Source organism: Vanellus vanellus (genome assembly GCF_965231255.1).
Source record: "Vanellus vanellus genome assembly, chromosome: 6".
Taxonomy (NCBI): Eukaryota; Metazoa; Chordata; class Aves; order Charadriiformes; family Charadriidae; genus Vanellus; species Vanellus vanellus.
Window position 1 is genome coordinate 6,104,825 of NC_138911.1, and position 16,651 is coordinate 6,121,475.

Sequence of the window (16,651 nt, forward strand, 5' to 3'; positions counted from 1 at the left end):
CGGATTGGGTAAATTACATTTTGACATCCTTTCTTTTCCAAGACAAGTATTAATGTGAAATCTGCTGACTGTCAAATTTGCTTTCTTGTCCAAACCTATTAACACTTCATTTCAACTGAAATAAAAAGGAAAAAATCTAATAGGTATTGAAATATAAAGTATGGTTGAATAGTAATTATAAAAAAAAAAAAAGGATGAAAAATTAATCCTGCTCAGGTTTTTGTGGGTATTCTCTTAGGATTACGTGTCCTGAATGTTTATGCATTTTGTGCAGAATGGGAAAATTTTATAGAGGGGATTTAAAGTTCTATACTGTTCCTTCCATGACGCTAAAGTACCAAAAATTCCAGGATCGCAGCACCCCTGTGAAAAAATGTATATACGCGTGTATTGGATCTGCTTTCATTAAGAAAGAAGCCAAGCCTCTATCTTCCCCAGTCTCAGTGAGAGGCGACAGGAGAGCTCTCGTTTTGTGAATCGGTGAGCTAAAGGTGAGCTGCTCGACTGCTGGCGAGGCTCAGACCTGCCCAGAACCACCGTGTCAATCATATGAGGTTTTAATACTGTGGATTGGAGGACTAGAGAGGAGAGAGAGAGATGAACAAGCGTGTACGTATTGAAAGTATTTACCCGTGTGGTGACTTGTTTGCGACTTGGATTTTATACAATGTTGAAAAACACAAACCCCAGTAAGACTTGTTGCCTGGCGCTCGCTGAGCATCAAATCAGTGTCATTCAGTTAAGTAATTCCAGTTGAACTGCTTGGCTTTACAGCAGCTATTTGGGATCCAGATTGAAGAAAATGTAGATCCCTCGCGCTAGTTTTGTGCTTACTGTTTTTTCTCGGCTCTTACTATCTTATTTCGCTGTTTTCGTGCCACTCCGGAATCTGCACCTAATGAGCACGCGGTAGACGCGCTTGGCCTTTTGCTTGCCGTGTAAGCCTCTTCCTCTTATGGGAGCAGCAAACGGTACCGGGCTGTTGCACGTCGTTTACCTCTCCCCGTGCCTTTGTAGAGGAGGTATCATTCGTATCTTGTGCTTCTCTATGTGCGCATGGGTTTTCTCAGTGTATTGTAGGGATGAATAATGTGTGTTTGTCATTGATTTTGCTTTGCCGCATTTCTCGGTACTTTATTCAGCTAGCAGAGCCCTTTAGGATTGTGAAGCTTTCAGTGTTGAGGGAACGCTACAACAGTGTTCTCCGCGGTTATAGCTGCGTTTGCCAGCTCCCGGAGCTGAAATCTCAGGCTGGGTCCTAAATTTCATGCAACTGCATGAAAATTTCAGTGTTTGTTAATTCAAGGCACTACACAGGGATGAGGGACCTGGTGCGCAGTCTCCTTAAATTGCCAGGCAGACAAATTAATTGCTTCCCCTCTTCTCCTTTTAGTCTGACAGTTTTGTTTTGCTTTACACATAGCTTTGTCATCACTTACGGTGTCAGTGTGTACTTGATGTGGTTAGCTGGTGCTGCGCACTGATGTCTGGGGACGGGGGGTGTGTTCAAGTCATAGAATCATAGAATTTTCTAGGTTGGAAGAGACCCTTGGGATCATCGAGTCCAACCATCTACCCTACTCTACAAAGTTCTCCCCTACACCATATCCCCCAACACCACATCTAAACGTCTCTTAAACACATCCAGGGATGGTGACTCAACCACCTCCCTGGGCAGTCTATTCCAATGCCCGACCACTCTTTCTGTGAAAAATTCTTTCCTAATGTTCAGTCTAAACCTACCCTGTTGGAGCTTGAAGCCATTCCCTCTTGTTCTGTCGTTAATTACCTGTGAGAAGAGACCAGCACCAACCTCTCTACAGTGTCCTTTCAAATAGTTGTAGAGAGTGATGAGGTCTCCCCTCAGCCTCCTCCTCCTCAAACTAAACCGTCCCAGCTCCTTCAACCGCTCTTCATATGATTTGTCTGCTAGGCCCTTCACCAGCTTCGTTGCCCTCCTCTGCACTCGCTCCAGCACCTCGATATCTCTCTTGTATTGAGGTGCCCCAAACTGGACACAATACTCGAGGTGTGGCCTCACCAGTGCTGAGTACAGGGGCACGGTCACCTCCCTACTTCTGCTGGCCACGCTATTTCTAATACAAGCCAGGATGCCGTTGGCTTGTCCTGACTGACATTGCAAATACTGATGTAGTTCTCAAAGGTTTTGAAAGCGTTTGTGATAGTTCTGCAGATGCGAAAACTTTCTTCAGTTTTTCCAATCCATCAGGACATAGTGTTTGCCCATCTGGGTTCTGAATCCAGAAGGAATCTGGAGACAGTGCAACTAGGCATTAATTCTGCTGTAGTTTTATGCACTGGTTACCACATTGCGCAAAATATTTTGCATCATGATAATCTCAAGCAGGAACATAAACATTCCTTATGCACATTCATAGTATTGAGATGGGAGAAGTGAAGAGCTCTCTCTTTCTTACTTGACAGATTATTATTTTTTTTTTTAGTTCTGTTTTTAGCATGAAAGGTCCTTTGAAGGTTTAGTTGAATCAATATCAAAATAATTGCTATTATGATGAATACGCCTATATTCTATCCAGCAAAATAAAAAATATCATAAATCTAGAAAATAGCAAGTCTCTGTTTCTCATAAAGCATGTTTCCAGCCCTAAAAATACCTTGCCCACGTACATAGACTGCACTTAAGCTACAGAAAACGCAGCCAAACAGATTTTGTAAATACCATTTATCAAACTATTGAGTTAAACACGATAATAAAGTCCAATGATAAAGCATTGACAGTTGACGCTGATTTTTTTGCAATGATTAAAGTCAGGAAAAACAGAGTTAGAGACAGTTTCCATCTGCAAACCACTCTCCTGTGCTTAAAAGACAGAGCAGTCTCTAGCCCGGAAGGTAAGAGCATAGCGTTGTTTTACTGGCTGTATTGTTTACCCAAGTATGCCTTCTGCACTCAGTATTTTAAACTGTGATGCCATTCAAGGACAGATGCAAAATCATGCAGTTCCTTTCAAACTTCTTCAGGGAAGACTTTAAATACTTTGCCTAACACAGCTTTCAAAGTCAGGCCTTGAAGGCAAGGGCTTTCCATTGTCACCTCGTGCAGAAGGAATAATTCCACAGTCCTACGTTACAGATACCGGCTGTTGTCAGGAGGCGAACGCTCGGTAAATCCTGCAATTTCCTTTGACGTGAACTTTCTGTTCTCTGTTATTAGGTCTTGCCATGCTTTCCAAATGGCTTTCACTTGCATGTCTGAAGCAAGGGGGGGAAGAATACTCGGTAGCCTCAGGGGAAAATCTAGACTCCTTTCCATGGCCGCCATAAGCACCTGCGTATATGGGCTATCGCTGGTAGATAAAGGATCTGGGAATGTTCAGCAGTCCATTTAACTAAGTGGTGGCTCCTACCCAAAATGTCTGAATCTTCTGTTGTTGGGATGATAGCTTGGAAACAACGTGCCATTTATATGACCTGTACAACGTAACCCTGTAATTAAAGTAAGCGATGCTTTGCCCATCCAGCCTCTCCTTCCGCGTGTGTATGGAGTTGAATGCGCACAGTTCATTGATATCACAAGCTCGTTCTTTCTTCTAATTCCTCACTTGTCTTTAGTACACCACTTGGGGTGTAACTACACACATTACTGTTTACAAAACGCTATGTGTACATGAGCACTTGACATGTCACCAAGTAAAGCTAGCCTAGCAGGCTGGCTGAAACGTATTTTTATTTTGGAAATTTCCCTAAAAATTTAAGGGTTTTGGTCTTATCAAGGCTCATCAAAGGATAGTTAAAATAGAACAGAACAAAATATATGCTGCCATTTCTCCTCTGCTTTGGAAAGGGGAAAGTACAGCAAAGAAAGGCAAGATGCTGGTTGTGGGATGCTGTTTCAACATGCGAAGCGTTGCAAAATTGCTGGATTCGTGGCTGAGGTTCTGACATATAATGCTAATAGTAACTTGAACTGAACGAATTATGACCTAATTTATGAAAACAGGTTTACAGAAGGTCTTGGTATCAAGCAGTCTGAAACTTCTTTTGTTGCAGAAACAATATGGACCAAAATGTGAAGTTAATCAAGAATTATAAAATATTTGTTTTGACATTTCAATAGAGTAAGTGACCCCAGTACTTTGAGGCAAATTACTTCTCGCAGCCTGTACATCAATGCAGCTGTTCAGAGAACATTCTCAGTAACAGATGACATTTGGAATGTGCACAAAAGCGGGACGCCAGGAGCTAACCGTGAAGACAAATAGTCTGGTTAGAGCGGAAAAGACTTCTGAATACTGACTTACTTTTCAGTGTATGTTAAAAGATACAGCCAAGTGCTAATAATGCGTCCTTCTGAAGAAGGAAGCACGTGCTTTGCTTTTGCAGGCACAGTTCTCTGCCAGAATTTGGAGGTAGTCTTTGCCAAATGTTATAGGCTGTTGGGCAGAGATTTGGAGTGGAAAACAATACTTGGGTTTTGATACTTTAAGTATTTGGGGCTTTGTCCTTTTTAATATAATCCAGAATTGCGGTCTGTGTAATTTCACAGTTACATAGTATAACCTCCATTGTTTAGTTATATATTGTCTGAGGGAAAACGATCAACAAATTCCCTTTGTCCCTTGCTGAACAGTGATACTGAATCAAGTCATCAAATGAAAAAATGTGATAGTTTATCTACAGATAAATATGTTTTGTTGGAGTGATTACAAAGAACTTTGCATTATCACATGAAATACTTCTAAAAATGACTAAGAAAAATGTTTATTTTGTAATATTAAATAGTTACCATTTTAGGGCATGACCCCAAGTCTCACTGAAACCCTCCCCTTGAGTTTGAGATATTCACTCAAATCCATATTCATGGCAGCATTAGTGAAAAGGAGAGATTCCTTTTAGAAATAGGAATTGATTAGCAGGTGACCAAGCAGATCACCTTCTGTTCCAGGTGTTCTTAGAGGTAGGATGTCCCATGTCCTCTTGATTGATTAGGCTGTCTTCTAAGTACCAAGAAATACTCTCTTTGACTTTTCTTATAATGATCTTTAACTTCTTCCGGTTTTCACTGAAATATTATTTACTGGCTTTTATTTTTTTCTGAAATATATTTAGTTAGTTTATAGTCATATGTTATTTACTCTCAGAAACCAGAGAAGATTAAGCTGTACTCGGAGCCTTTTTTATTTTTTTCATAAGACCCTTTAGGAGCCCAATATGAAGTATCTGTACCTTGTATTGCTGTACTGAGCTTAAATAGGGGGAATCACTTTTCAATAACATGGAAAAATAGCTCAGTTTAAATCAGGATATACTCCTTTCCTCCTCCCTTCCCAAGAGGAGGGATCCTGGTGTAAAAAGGTAAGTTCACCGTCACGGGTAGGTCAATGATTCCTGAAGAAATAGTCTTAAAGGCTCAAAAAATGCCAGTTGGGTCCTCTGAATCAAGTCCTGCACCTGACTTCTCTTCATCTTGCTGAATGACTTTTAGGAAATAAAGATTAATGACGATTTGATTAGAGTTCTGTGCCGGTACAGGAAGAATACCCTTAACTGTCTATGCAAACTGTCCCGTGCCTACATTTGCGTTATTAAGCGAGCTGTTTACCTGTTTACTCCGTGCTGCTTGTAGACGGCACAGTGTCCCTGCTCATGCAACTGGGCCACTTCAAGGCTGAAGATATCTCGTGTCCTGCCAGCTCCAGCCATTGGTAGAGTTTTTCTTTCTGCACGTGGCTGATACAGTAGGATGGTGGACGGTGTTTGCTGTTTTGAAGACCACGTGGGTGTGGCTTATGGTTTTGTTACACATCTATTGGTTGTGATAAATTGCCACCGTGATTTGCTTAACAAGATATAAGAGAATGTGAACTCATTTCTATTTCATCTGTTCCAAAGACAGAGCCAGCATCGCGCTGCTTCCTGATACGAACTCTGCCCTTACAAAGTCTCACCTTCCGCACCCTCTAGCACTGTGGTGGTAATGCCTGCATGGAATTCGTGAATTTAAAATATTATTTTAGAAAGTGCTGAAATATCCTAGCATGAAAATTATTATACTGCTGGAAATCGCTTTGTACTCTGTAAGCGGGGATAGACCATAGCAGGACAGAGGCAAGAAGGCGGTATTATCTACTACCTATGATGAAGGTACTTATCTCTCAGTATCTTGAATGAGCACAGCATGGTGGAAATATGCTTAATATGTGAATCCAGCCAGTAAAACTGCCTCAGGGATATCTATTTCCTGATTGGAAGATAGTGTAGTGGCTTCTTCAAAACAGCTGATGTACATTTTAGGTGTCTGTAGATTGTGCTTGCAAAACTTCTTTTAAAAATTAAATATATTGGCCAAAAAGTTCTGTAACAACAGATACTCAGCGCACTGCTACTGAGAGAATTCAGGAGACAGAGCCTATTAATATTAAAGTGAACCTGAGTGATATGACTCTGCAGAGAGCAGCATAAATGTGTTTTAGTCATCTCCTGCCCTTCTCCTTTCATAGCTATGCCATTTATGTTGTAAGACAGATGTTGACAATTCTGGGATGCAAATGTGCGAGGATCTAAATTATGCTTAATGCAGCATTTCATCCCCTGCTGCTGGTACAGCAGAAAAAGTGAGGTTGTAGAGCAGAATGAACCTGTGTGACCCTTCACTCTTGAAGTGATAGAGGAGTTTGGTTTTTTGAAAGTCAGAAATGCATTTTATATTTAGATTATTTTTCTTTACATGTTTGGTCACATGCAGCGCACTCATTTCATTTCTGTTGCCTTGCTTTAATAGAGATCTCACTCAGTGTTATTTTTTTTTTTTTTTTTTTTTTTTTTAAGCCTAACCTGCAGCTCACAGCAGCACCAACTTCTTTTCACGATTCTGTTCCCAAACGTCAAACAAATGAAAAGAAGGAGCTTCAGGCTACCATCTACCTAACTAGGTGTTCTGCTTTGTTGATCCCACAAACCATCCTCAGGGCACTCAGCCACCTCTACCAAAGGGAAAGATCAAAGAATTGTCAGGTTTCTTCTGTAGATAATCCTGCGTGGCATAGGCAATTACCCTTCACTTCAGATATGAATTCTGTAAAATGGGATTCTGTATTTAATATGCTGCTACGTTTTTAATTAGAATATCTGACATGGAAAGAATTGGAAATGGCATTTGCTTTCCCTTAACAAAGTCCTGTTCAAATGACAGAAAGGTGTAATGGAACACTAAAATGGTCCAATACATATTTTTATGTATCATCTTCCCATCATGAGCTGTCTTTACTGAGAGAGAAGGAAAATAAATGGTGCCAACCCCTTGCTATCCAAAAGCAAAAAACACCCTGGAAAAAAAGAATACTTGGTCCAGTACAGTGATTCATTGCTGTAACATAAAAATCCGCTGTTTCTCAGTGATGAGAGACTGAGAGATTTTCTTTTTTCCCCACCGAGCTATTTAAAATATTCATAGAAAAGATTGTTTGTACGAACATCTGAGATTGCATCCTAACCCTATAAACAATAATAGTCATTCAGGAACTTGTTTTTTTTTTCTAAAACCATTTTTTTTTGTCTGTGGATAATTATTTGCAAACTCTGGCAGAATATTAATATTCAGGTGCATGTTTTAGCAAGCATGAAAAGATGCCAATTTTCAGTTATTTTGGTTAAAAAGAAAAGCTTTGGATTAGGGAAGAGTGAAGAAAGATCCCAAGTATTAGAGAAGTATCAGTGTACAATAATCTTCCTCTTACCGTGCAGATCTGTCTCCAGTGGTCTCTTTTTTAAAAAAAAAAATTAATCTCAGTTATATTTTATTTACATTTATTTTATTTACACGTGGAATTGAAATGAAGCTGCCTCAGGGGAAGTTCAAGTTGGACATTATGAAGAGGTTCTCCACTGAGAGGGTGGTCGGTCACAGGAACAGGCTCCCCAGGGAACTGGTTGCGGCACCAGGCTTGTCAGATTTCCAAGAGCATCTGGATGATGCTCTTAGTCATATGGCTTAGTGTTAGGTAGTCCTGTGAGGAGCAGGGAGTTGAATTCAGTGGTCCTAATGTCTCCCGTTCAACTGGAGGTGTGCTACGATTCCATGATTTGCTTTGATTTGATTTGATTGGTAAGTGGAGGTGATAGCAGGGAGAGAGAAGCGACACAGGTCACGGTGAAGGCTCTAAACTCCACCTGGCAAAGAGAAGGAATGAGTATAGCTCCCAAATGACTGTTCACCATGAATGAATTGCAGCCTTCTGAGTAGGCCTCATTCTCCAAGGGATTCTAATTGTCAGAACTGGACAGGAAATAAATCTCGCCTTAGCGGAGAGCTGCAGAGCAAAACCAGTTGTGACTTGGAGACACACAGCTCAAAATACAGGCTAAAAAGGATGAAAAGCAAACCCCACATCTTTAAATGTAGTGCAAATATTTTAAATGCAGTAGTCATTACTAAAATCAGCATCTCTAATTTAATCAGAGCTTTTCAGTCATTTTTTTTTACCTGAAGAAGAGCTAGTCCCAGAGACTGCCAGATAACTGGTGACTGAGTAACTGCATTATGCATTTCTCTTGAATTCAGAGCACAAGTATTTCTAAGAACGATCATAAATGATTGAGTCCTAAAGTGACTTGATTCCTTAGATCCCGTCGCACATTTTTAATACGAAAGGCTGCTACGGAAAAATCAGCATCTTAACTCATTCTGTTAAAATGTTAAAGTTTGAAAACACAGCAGCAGCTCTCCAACCCTGCACAGAATGCTCATGGCTTGTCAGTGACTAACAAGGGTGGAGGACGTCTTAAATCCAACTGCCTTTGAAGAGCGCTTCGACACTTCAACTTGGTCGGGGGAGGAGAGTCTCATGCTGGTCTGATACTCCTGTGCTTACCTGTGCTCTTGAACGAAGTATCAGACACAAGAGGAGCTACATATCTATGGAGGAATGGGGTTTGATCTACAACTAGTTATCTAGGCAATTGCGTGATGCAAATACTAGTACTGATGGCAACTAGGCTGTGAATTAAACCTTCCTATTAAGTCGTTAAACACTAACATTCAACTTTTTTAATGCAAGCAAGCTATCAATGATTTGTGCCGTAGACACAAAAATCTCATTTAAACATTTTAATAGGGATGAGCTTTTGTAGGGTAGCCAGTGTTTAGGCTTTCTGTGTGGAAACAGGAAAAAGTTGAAATATATGAAATTTTTTCTGAGAAATAAAGCGTGTGTGTGAGGACGGCTAGATCAAAGATGACTCGCTCTGTATTTGCCTCACAATGTTGTTGTGCAACAGATGAAATGCGTTTTGTAGCTATAGAAAAACTTGACTGCTCTAAGCTGCTGTTTCTCTTTGAATGGTAGGCAAGCTCCTATTTACACCCTGATCTGTTCCATATTTAGGATGGAGTCAAATCTCAGCATTTACTACAATTTTTTCCTGTGTCGCACTTCCCATTTTTTTTTTTTGCATGATCAGGTGGGAATGTGAAAGTTACTGTCTATACTGGATCCAATCCAAGATGCTGCAATGCGTTAACTTGTTATGACTTTAAAGATATATATGTATATTTATCTTCTCATGTTTGCATTTAGAGATAGAGCTAAAGAGATTGAAAAAACTGCCCAACAAACTAAATAGTCTAAATGTATATTTTTCTTTTTATTATTGTTATTCTATATGTCCTTACTCTGGTTCATTTAACGTTGGGCTGTCATTGTTACAGCAACTGTTTTATGATGCAGCAAAAGCATTGTGTAGCCGTGGCTAAGAGAGGTCTTCAGACAGCCTCGTGCCGCTTTGCTAGTGCAAAACAAACAAAGCTTCCTTAATGGAGAGGTTTGGAGATGATGCACAGACATAGTAGAGGCTGCGCACCACAAGCCGCACGCAAGGCAGTGGTGTGTATGGAAGCAGTTGCATGAAGTGTTCGTGTTGTCGTCTGGCAAATGTTAGCTGATAAAGTACAGATCGAAGATAGTGGCGTTCCATTTCATAGAATCATAGAATAGTTTGGGTTAGACCTTAAAGATCATCTAGTTCCAACCCCCTGCCCTGGGCAGGGACATCTCCCACCAGCCCAGGTTGCTCAAAGCCCCATCCAACCTGGCCTTGAACACCTCCAGGGATGGGGCAGCCACAGCTTCTCTGGGCAGCCTGGGCCAGTGTCTCACCACCCTCAGAGTAAAGAATTTCTTCCTAATATCTAATCTAAATCTATTTTCTTTCAGTTTAGAACCATTCCCCCTTGTCCTATCATTCCACGCCCTGATCAAGAGTCCTTCCCCAGCTTTCCTGTAGCCCCTTTAGGTACTGGAAGGGGCTACAAGGTCTCCCCGGAGCTTTCTCTTCTCCAGGATGAACAACCCCAACTCTCCCAGCCTGTCTTTACAGAAGAGGTGCTCCAGCCCTCTGAGCATCTTCGTGGCTTCCTCTGGACCCACTCCAATAGGTTTTACACAATTTCAGTTTTACACAATGGGATTATTTGGGGCACAACTGCAGGACATACTGTGCCGTATTTGTTAGAGTGGAGACTTTTGGATAAAGTTGGGCTGTCACTGTGCATAATTGTCATATATGCACGAAAATGACGGGATACTAACAAAAGCTGTTTTTCTCAGGAGGGCCCTCCATGTGCCTGGGTATATTTCCTGACTCTGCCTTTCCTTTTCCCTGTGTGCTTGCCTGGAGCACAAATTATTCCAGGTTAATGTTTGGAAGAAGCCGTGGACACAGTGTTTCTCAACTAAACAACAGAAGTGTGTGCTCAGTGCGAAAAGCCCAAATAGAAGATTTTTGTGTGTTGCTGATCAAGTCCTTCAGCTCAGCTGGGCTACCTGAAGTTCGGGAGAAAAAAATAGCAGCCTCTCATATTAAAAGGGATAGATATGCAGAGGAAAAGAAATGTATACGGTTTGTTGGGGGGAACTTGCTCTTACATGACTTTATCTGTACTGTAAGAGCGTAGCGTGGGGGGACAGGTTACAGAAAAAAAAATCGAGACCAACAAAACAGGGCATTAAAGCTCCAAATATGTCTAAGCTTACAGCGGCAGCGATGTGACGTGTTTGCCAGCGCTACCCAGTTCGGCCGTCAGCTTCTGGGCGTTCTGGGAATTCAGAGCTAGAAGGACAACGGTGCTTTCTGAGTTTAGACCCAGGCAGATCTGAAAAATGTGCGGTTCATATATGCATCATCAGTTCTAATGCACACTGATGGGGCAGAGTCCTTCAGCTGTTTGGCACGCTCGACCACAGGATAACTGAAGGAAAAAGATAGTCAAACAAACTCCTCCTCTTACAAAAAGTCACTGTGTCTTCACTGGCCATCAAGAAAAGGTGGAACTGCAGCTCTTAAGGTCTTAACTGAAAAAGCTCGCATAGTAGAGTGCAGGAAACTCAATTTATCGGACTCAGAAAGATGAAGGGCTGAGCCAACCCTGCTGGGATTAAAGCAGTCGCACTGGCTCATGCTATATAAAGCATTTTTCATCATCGTGAAATACAAAGCTAATGTCCAAAGCAAAATGGATACCAATGCACTGTGATATCAGATAAGTCCAGATATTTGATTTCGGTCCATTGCTCTCTTCTGATTTCCCTCCTAAGGGCGCAGTGAACCGCTTTGGTTTAACAGGAGATGGAAAACAGTTCATCTTGGCAATTGGCCCTGACACTCCTGCTGAGCAGAGTCCAGGTTTTTTTCTTGTTCTTTGGTTTGGGTTGTTTTTTGATTTTTTTTTTTTTTTTTTTTTTTTTTTTTTAAATAAGATGCCTGTAAGAGAGAAATGTTCCAATGATGAGCAGGCGCTCAGCATGGTTTGATTTGCGCTATTCATCAAGGGGAGGCAGAGCCAAATTTGTCTTGTATACAACAAATAACTGCTGTCAGACCTCAGATAAAATGTCTGAATTGAAGTTGATTGCCGGGAATAATTTTCGGAGGGAGAAAGTGATTTTCTTTCTTTGAACATACTCTGTGTCCGCGTGCTTTCAAAGGCTCGCAGGCAAACGGAACTTGCTTTGTACTGCTGCTGTCGGCACTGTGTGCTTTGTCCATCCTGGGTTGAGCTCTTAGAATCATAGAATTGTCTAGGTTGGAAGAGACCCTTGGGATCATCGAGTCCAACCATCTACCCTACTCTACAAAGTTCTCCCCTACACCATATCCCCCAACACCACATCCAAACGTCTCTTAAACACATCCAGGGATGCTGTTTCAAAGAGGTAATATGTTTCATATTATGAAACGTGAACATAAGAGTGTTAAAGCACTCACCTGTGTGGCCAGAGGTCACGGTAACCTAACTTCAAGAAATGGCATCTGAAAATCTGTGCCTTTTACCTCAGTGGCATAATTTTGCCCTTCTGTAAGTAGACTGCGTGATACAGCAGATAAATGTTAATCCCCATAACTTCAGATTTACAATGACGATAAACCCCTTTAAACTGGACCCAGGGGTAGTTTGTCACATTTAACAATGCCTATAAACTGTGACTCTTGCCTCATGAGGTGTTTATTGTGTATGCTAAATGAGGAGGGGATATTATGAAAAATACAATATGAAGCTATATAATGAATGACGGTAATAAAATGAGTTTGCAGAAAAGGAACCAAAACTGCAACTGTAAAAGTACTTCTATCAAGTTTTTAAGCGTATAGTTTGTGCTTTTCTTTCTAAGTCTTTGTCCAAGTTTTATAATAGGGAAATGGGAATTTAAAAAAAAAATATTACTAAAAAAACCCTGTTACACCTTTCTGCCATTAAGCATTGGTACTGTAGGGAGGAGATAGGAGAGGGAGGGAGACCTGAATTTTATTGAGATAAAAGTTAGTAAAATTCTCTAACAAGTTGAAAAGAAAGGACCGTTGAAGTCATGGTTATTGTTTTCTGAGAATGCGAAGGTAGTCGTATCTCTCTGTATTTTTCTTGCCTCTCTCCTTCTTTGGAGAGGTGATGCGCTCAGGCTGTCACAGTAGAGATTACTGCTTTTGTAGTAACATAGAGGTGCTTCTCTGCAGACATTTGGTGATTATTTTAAGCGGCTACTAGTCTTTGATTCAGGAAATAAATGACAGAAGCGAAGGGATTATTTTCAAAAGTTAGGAATAGAGAGGAATATATACCTCTCTAGCCACTGAGCAGGGATATTTTTTTTTTTTTTTCCCTTGCAGGTTCCAAAGGCAAAGCAGCTTTGACCCTACAGCTTCTTCTGTGTGCTTTTATATCGGTAGGAGATCTTTAGGCAACCTAAATATAGGGTTGCTGTCAATATTCATATAGTGAATTCAGCTTCTGTTAAGCCTAATCTCAGGTATTGAAAATAAAATCAGAACTCAAACAAAATACGCAAATGTTATGTCAGTACGAGAGGAAAGGAGAAAAAAAAAATGCCGCGGGACTGACTGACAAACCTGTTTAGGAATGAGGCAGAAAGCTTTTTATTTTCAGTATGGAAGCTCTGTGAAGACTATGTTGACAAATCTGACAAGTTGTGGTTGATAATCCTCGCTTTTTTGGAGGACACCGATAGACGCGGTTCTCATGTTTGGTATAATTTCTTGAGCGTAGGTACCAGGACACTAAAAATGGACTGCATGGGAAGCGGCACCGGGATTTCTGCACATGTGGCAACCACTGACAGGAGTTTTCTGCACCTGAATTTAGGGATGCATTGAAACTACTCGTACAAATGAATTGGAAGATTTAGTAAATGAAGAAATAGATACTACAGTAACTTGGCATAATGATATGACTCCTCCAGCTAACTGTTTATGCTATACACTTTCCAAGATGTTCAAGTACGTTAAAATACCTATTTAGTTTGAATATAAGGGTATCCTTTCTCTAAATCTAAAAGGCCATGTCTAATTAAAATCGTTATTCTATATAATTTTAAAAGATGCTATTAAAGACCTGTTTACAGATACTTAATTCATCCTTAAACTTTTATTGCTTTTCGAACTTGAAATGTCCAAGACCTTTTCCATTCAAGTTCTTCATAACAAATAAGTTGTGTAAAATTCTAGTTAGTTCAGCTTATTTGTTGATATTCCTTGAAGGATGCTTAATAGGAAAATAAGAAGCATCATCTTGAATCCTTATCTTAGACTTAGAAGTCAGAACGTCTGTCCTGACTCAACGAGCATTTGTAACCTAAAAATCTCATTGATTAATTGATTTGATTTTGAATAGCCCCTTTCTAACAAACTTAGAGAATATGTACCTGAGCAGACTCTTAGTTTTGAAACAATTCAGAATCCTGATCGAATCAAGCTCTGCTATACTTCACATGTTTTTACTGGTATGCTTCACGTGCTGCTATAGACAATTATCGCTATTAATCAGGATGCAAAGCTGTATTTGACAGGATGCAAAGCTGTATTTGACAGTGACATGTGATTTTCTAAGTAACATAAACACTCAAATTGTAAGCAAGAAGTTGTCATCTACCTCTGACAAACTCCTACTTATTATGCTCTTGGTAATTGCAACCTTTAATGCTTGCTCTCATTTCTAAAAGCATTAAGTGCAGATTAAATCATGGCTGTTTTGCCTACATTCTGGTAACCCTATGTGTTTTGTTTTGGTTTTGTGTTTTTGTTTTTTTTTTTTTTTGTGTTGCTAGTAGGCTGGATAATGAGACACCATTGGTAAATCCCGTTAAACCTAGCTAAGTCTCCAAATCAGAGTTCCTCTCCTAGCTTAAATTATTTTCACCGAGTTTTGTTTTTGAACTATATTCTCTTGCCAGGCTGCTTTGGCACAAAACGTGGAAATTGTGACAACCATCTAATAAACGTGTGCCCTTTCAAGGGGGTAGGCATTCAGTTCTTCACATTCTGGGTTACCGCAGGGTCTTCTCAAAGCAGCAGGTGTAGAGGTTACTTGCGAACTGTTAATTTATTAATAGAAGTATTTCTCATAGTAGCTCATGCTTGGCAAAAGGAACGTAAGTGAGAGAAAATGTAAGGATCGCAACTCATTCTTACTTTGGTTCTGAAATATGGAATCTGTTACTTAAACCAACCATTGCCAAGCTGAGGGGGATTGGAGAATAATGAAGCTAATTAGTCAAAACAAAACGATGAGTTGACTGCTGGGTTAATTAAGTGCAATTCCCTAATGAAGCAGTGCCTTTGGCACTTCTGTTTGGCCATCAAGAGGTGACGCTGATCTTTGCTGTGAAACCAATCACATCTACTGCGTGATCACGGTACAACGTAGCTCTTCAGATGCACCCCCGGTTAGCAATAGGGGTGGTGGGTCTGTTTCATCGCTTTGGCTTCTATTTGTTTTTTCTTCTGTTATCTTGTACCTGCTACCCAGTCCCCTCTGGGCAGAGCCAGTTGGTCTGTATTCCTACAGCGGTTAGCACCATAAGGTGCTGCTCTGTGATGAGCTTCAACGCCATTTTCAAATAAAGAAGAAAAAGTAATCGACCGTGAGACTTACAAGAACAACATTTGTTCTCCCGCCCCACACCCAGCCCTTTGCAAATCACATTTTGTGAAGCAGAAGCTGGGTTGTCTCATTCCAAGTAACATCCCAATCCCTTTTTTGTTGCGTTACAGAACTGTGGGCGCCCTTGTTAAACAGCTGGAGAATTATTGCTTCTGCAGAGGTGCGTGTTGGTGCACGGCAGATACCAACAGTGAAACGTGTGAAACGATGTCATATCTCCTCCTTATTTTGGAATTGGTGCAAAGGAGGTTTCAAATGGAATTTCAGTTTCTTTGCATTTGCTTTAATAAGAAAGGCTTTTTTTCAAGAACTTTGAGCTTCTAATTTTTTTGGGGGGGGAATCAAGCTTCCAGTGTTTCAGTGGGATGCGGACCTAAATTTGAACTGATATCATGGATGGAATTACCCTTTTTTCTCGAATGCCAGCTTGCTCTTGCGCGCAATATTCAAGAAAGCTATTGCTATTCGGCAATAAATATGCATTCCTGAAATGTGATGGGCTAGGTTTCGCTAGGTACCTTTACAGTTTGTTAGCACAGGAGAAGTTGGGTTTGGCGTTCTTTTCATTTGCTTTTAGCGTAAGCGTGTTATGTCCAGCACTTGAATATCTGCATATCGAACAGTTTTGAAATGCGTCCGCCCAGCAGAGAAATCTTTACCCTTGGCAGTCAGTTATGGGATAACATGAGCGAGGAGTGCAGAAAGAATTACCAGACCATTGAAAATTCATTTTATCAAAGTTCATTATTTTCTCTGAAAATGAGAAGGAATACATTTAATACGCCGACATGAAAAAGAATATTGAGTTGGCAAAATATTATCAGGTAGCTAACCTTCTAAAGCTTTTGATTACTTGCAGTTTTAAATTATGAATTTCAGCAAAAAGACCCCATGAATTTGATCATCAAGGTCAAGTGATGAGATCTTGGCCCTATTACTCAGTTGTTATAATGATTTACCGAAAATGATATTGAGCTATGCAGTTGACACCAGGTAAGGATTAGAGGGTTATTTTCTTTCTTTTTTTTTTTTTTTTTTTTTTTTACCTCGGCATATCCAATCTAAATTGCTTTCAGTTGCTAGAGTGTTTTGGAAGGTTTCTATGTGCAATCCTGTTCCTGTGAAAGCAGGTTTTAATGCAAAGTCGTAGCCTTTTAGAATTCTATAAGAGATGATATTGTGCCGTGATGCATCTATCTTGTCTTCTTATCTGTGTCTTTG

General features: G+C 40.4%; 1 protein-coding gene across 1 annotated transcript in view; it reads left to right on the plus strand.

Annotated features, from left to right (window-relative positions):
• Nucleotides 1-16,651, plus strand: part of LUZP2 (leucine zipper protein 2) — a gene marked incomplete at both ends in the record, with an annotated part of 198,677 nt that overhangs the window by 111,908 nt on the left and 70,118 nt on the right. The gene's annotated exons all lie outside the window — the stretch shown is intronic.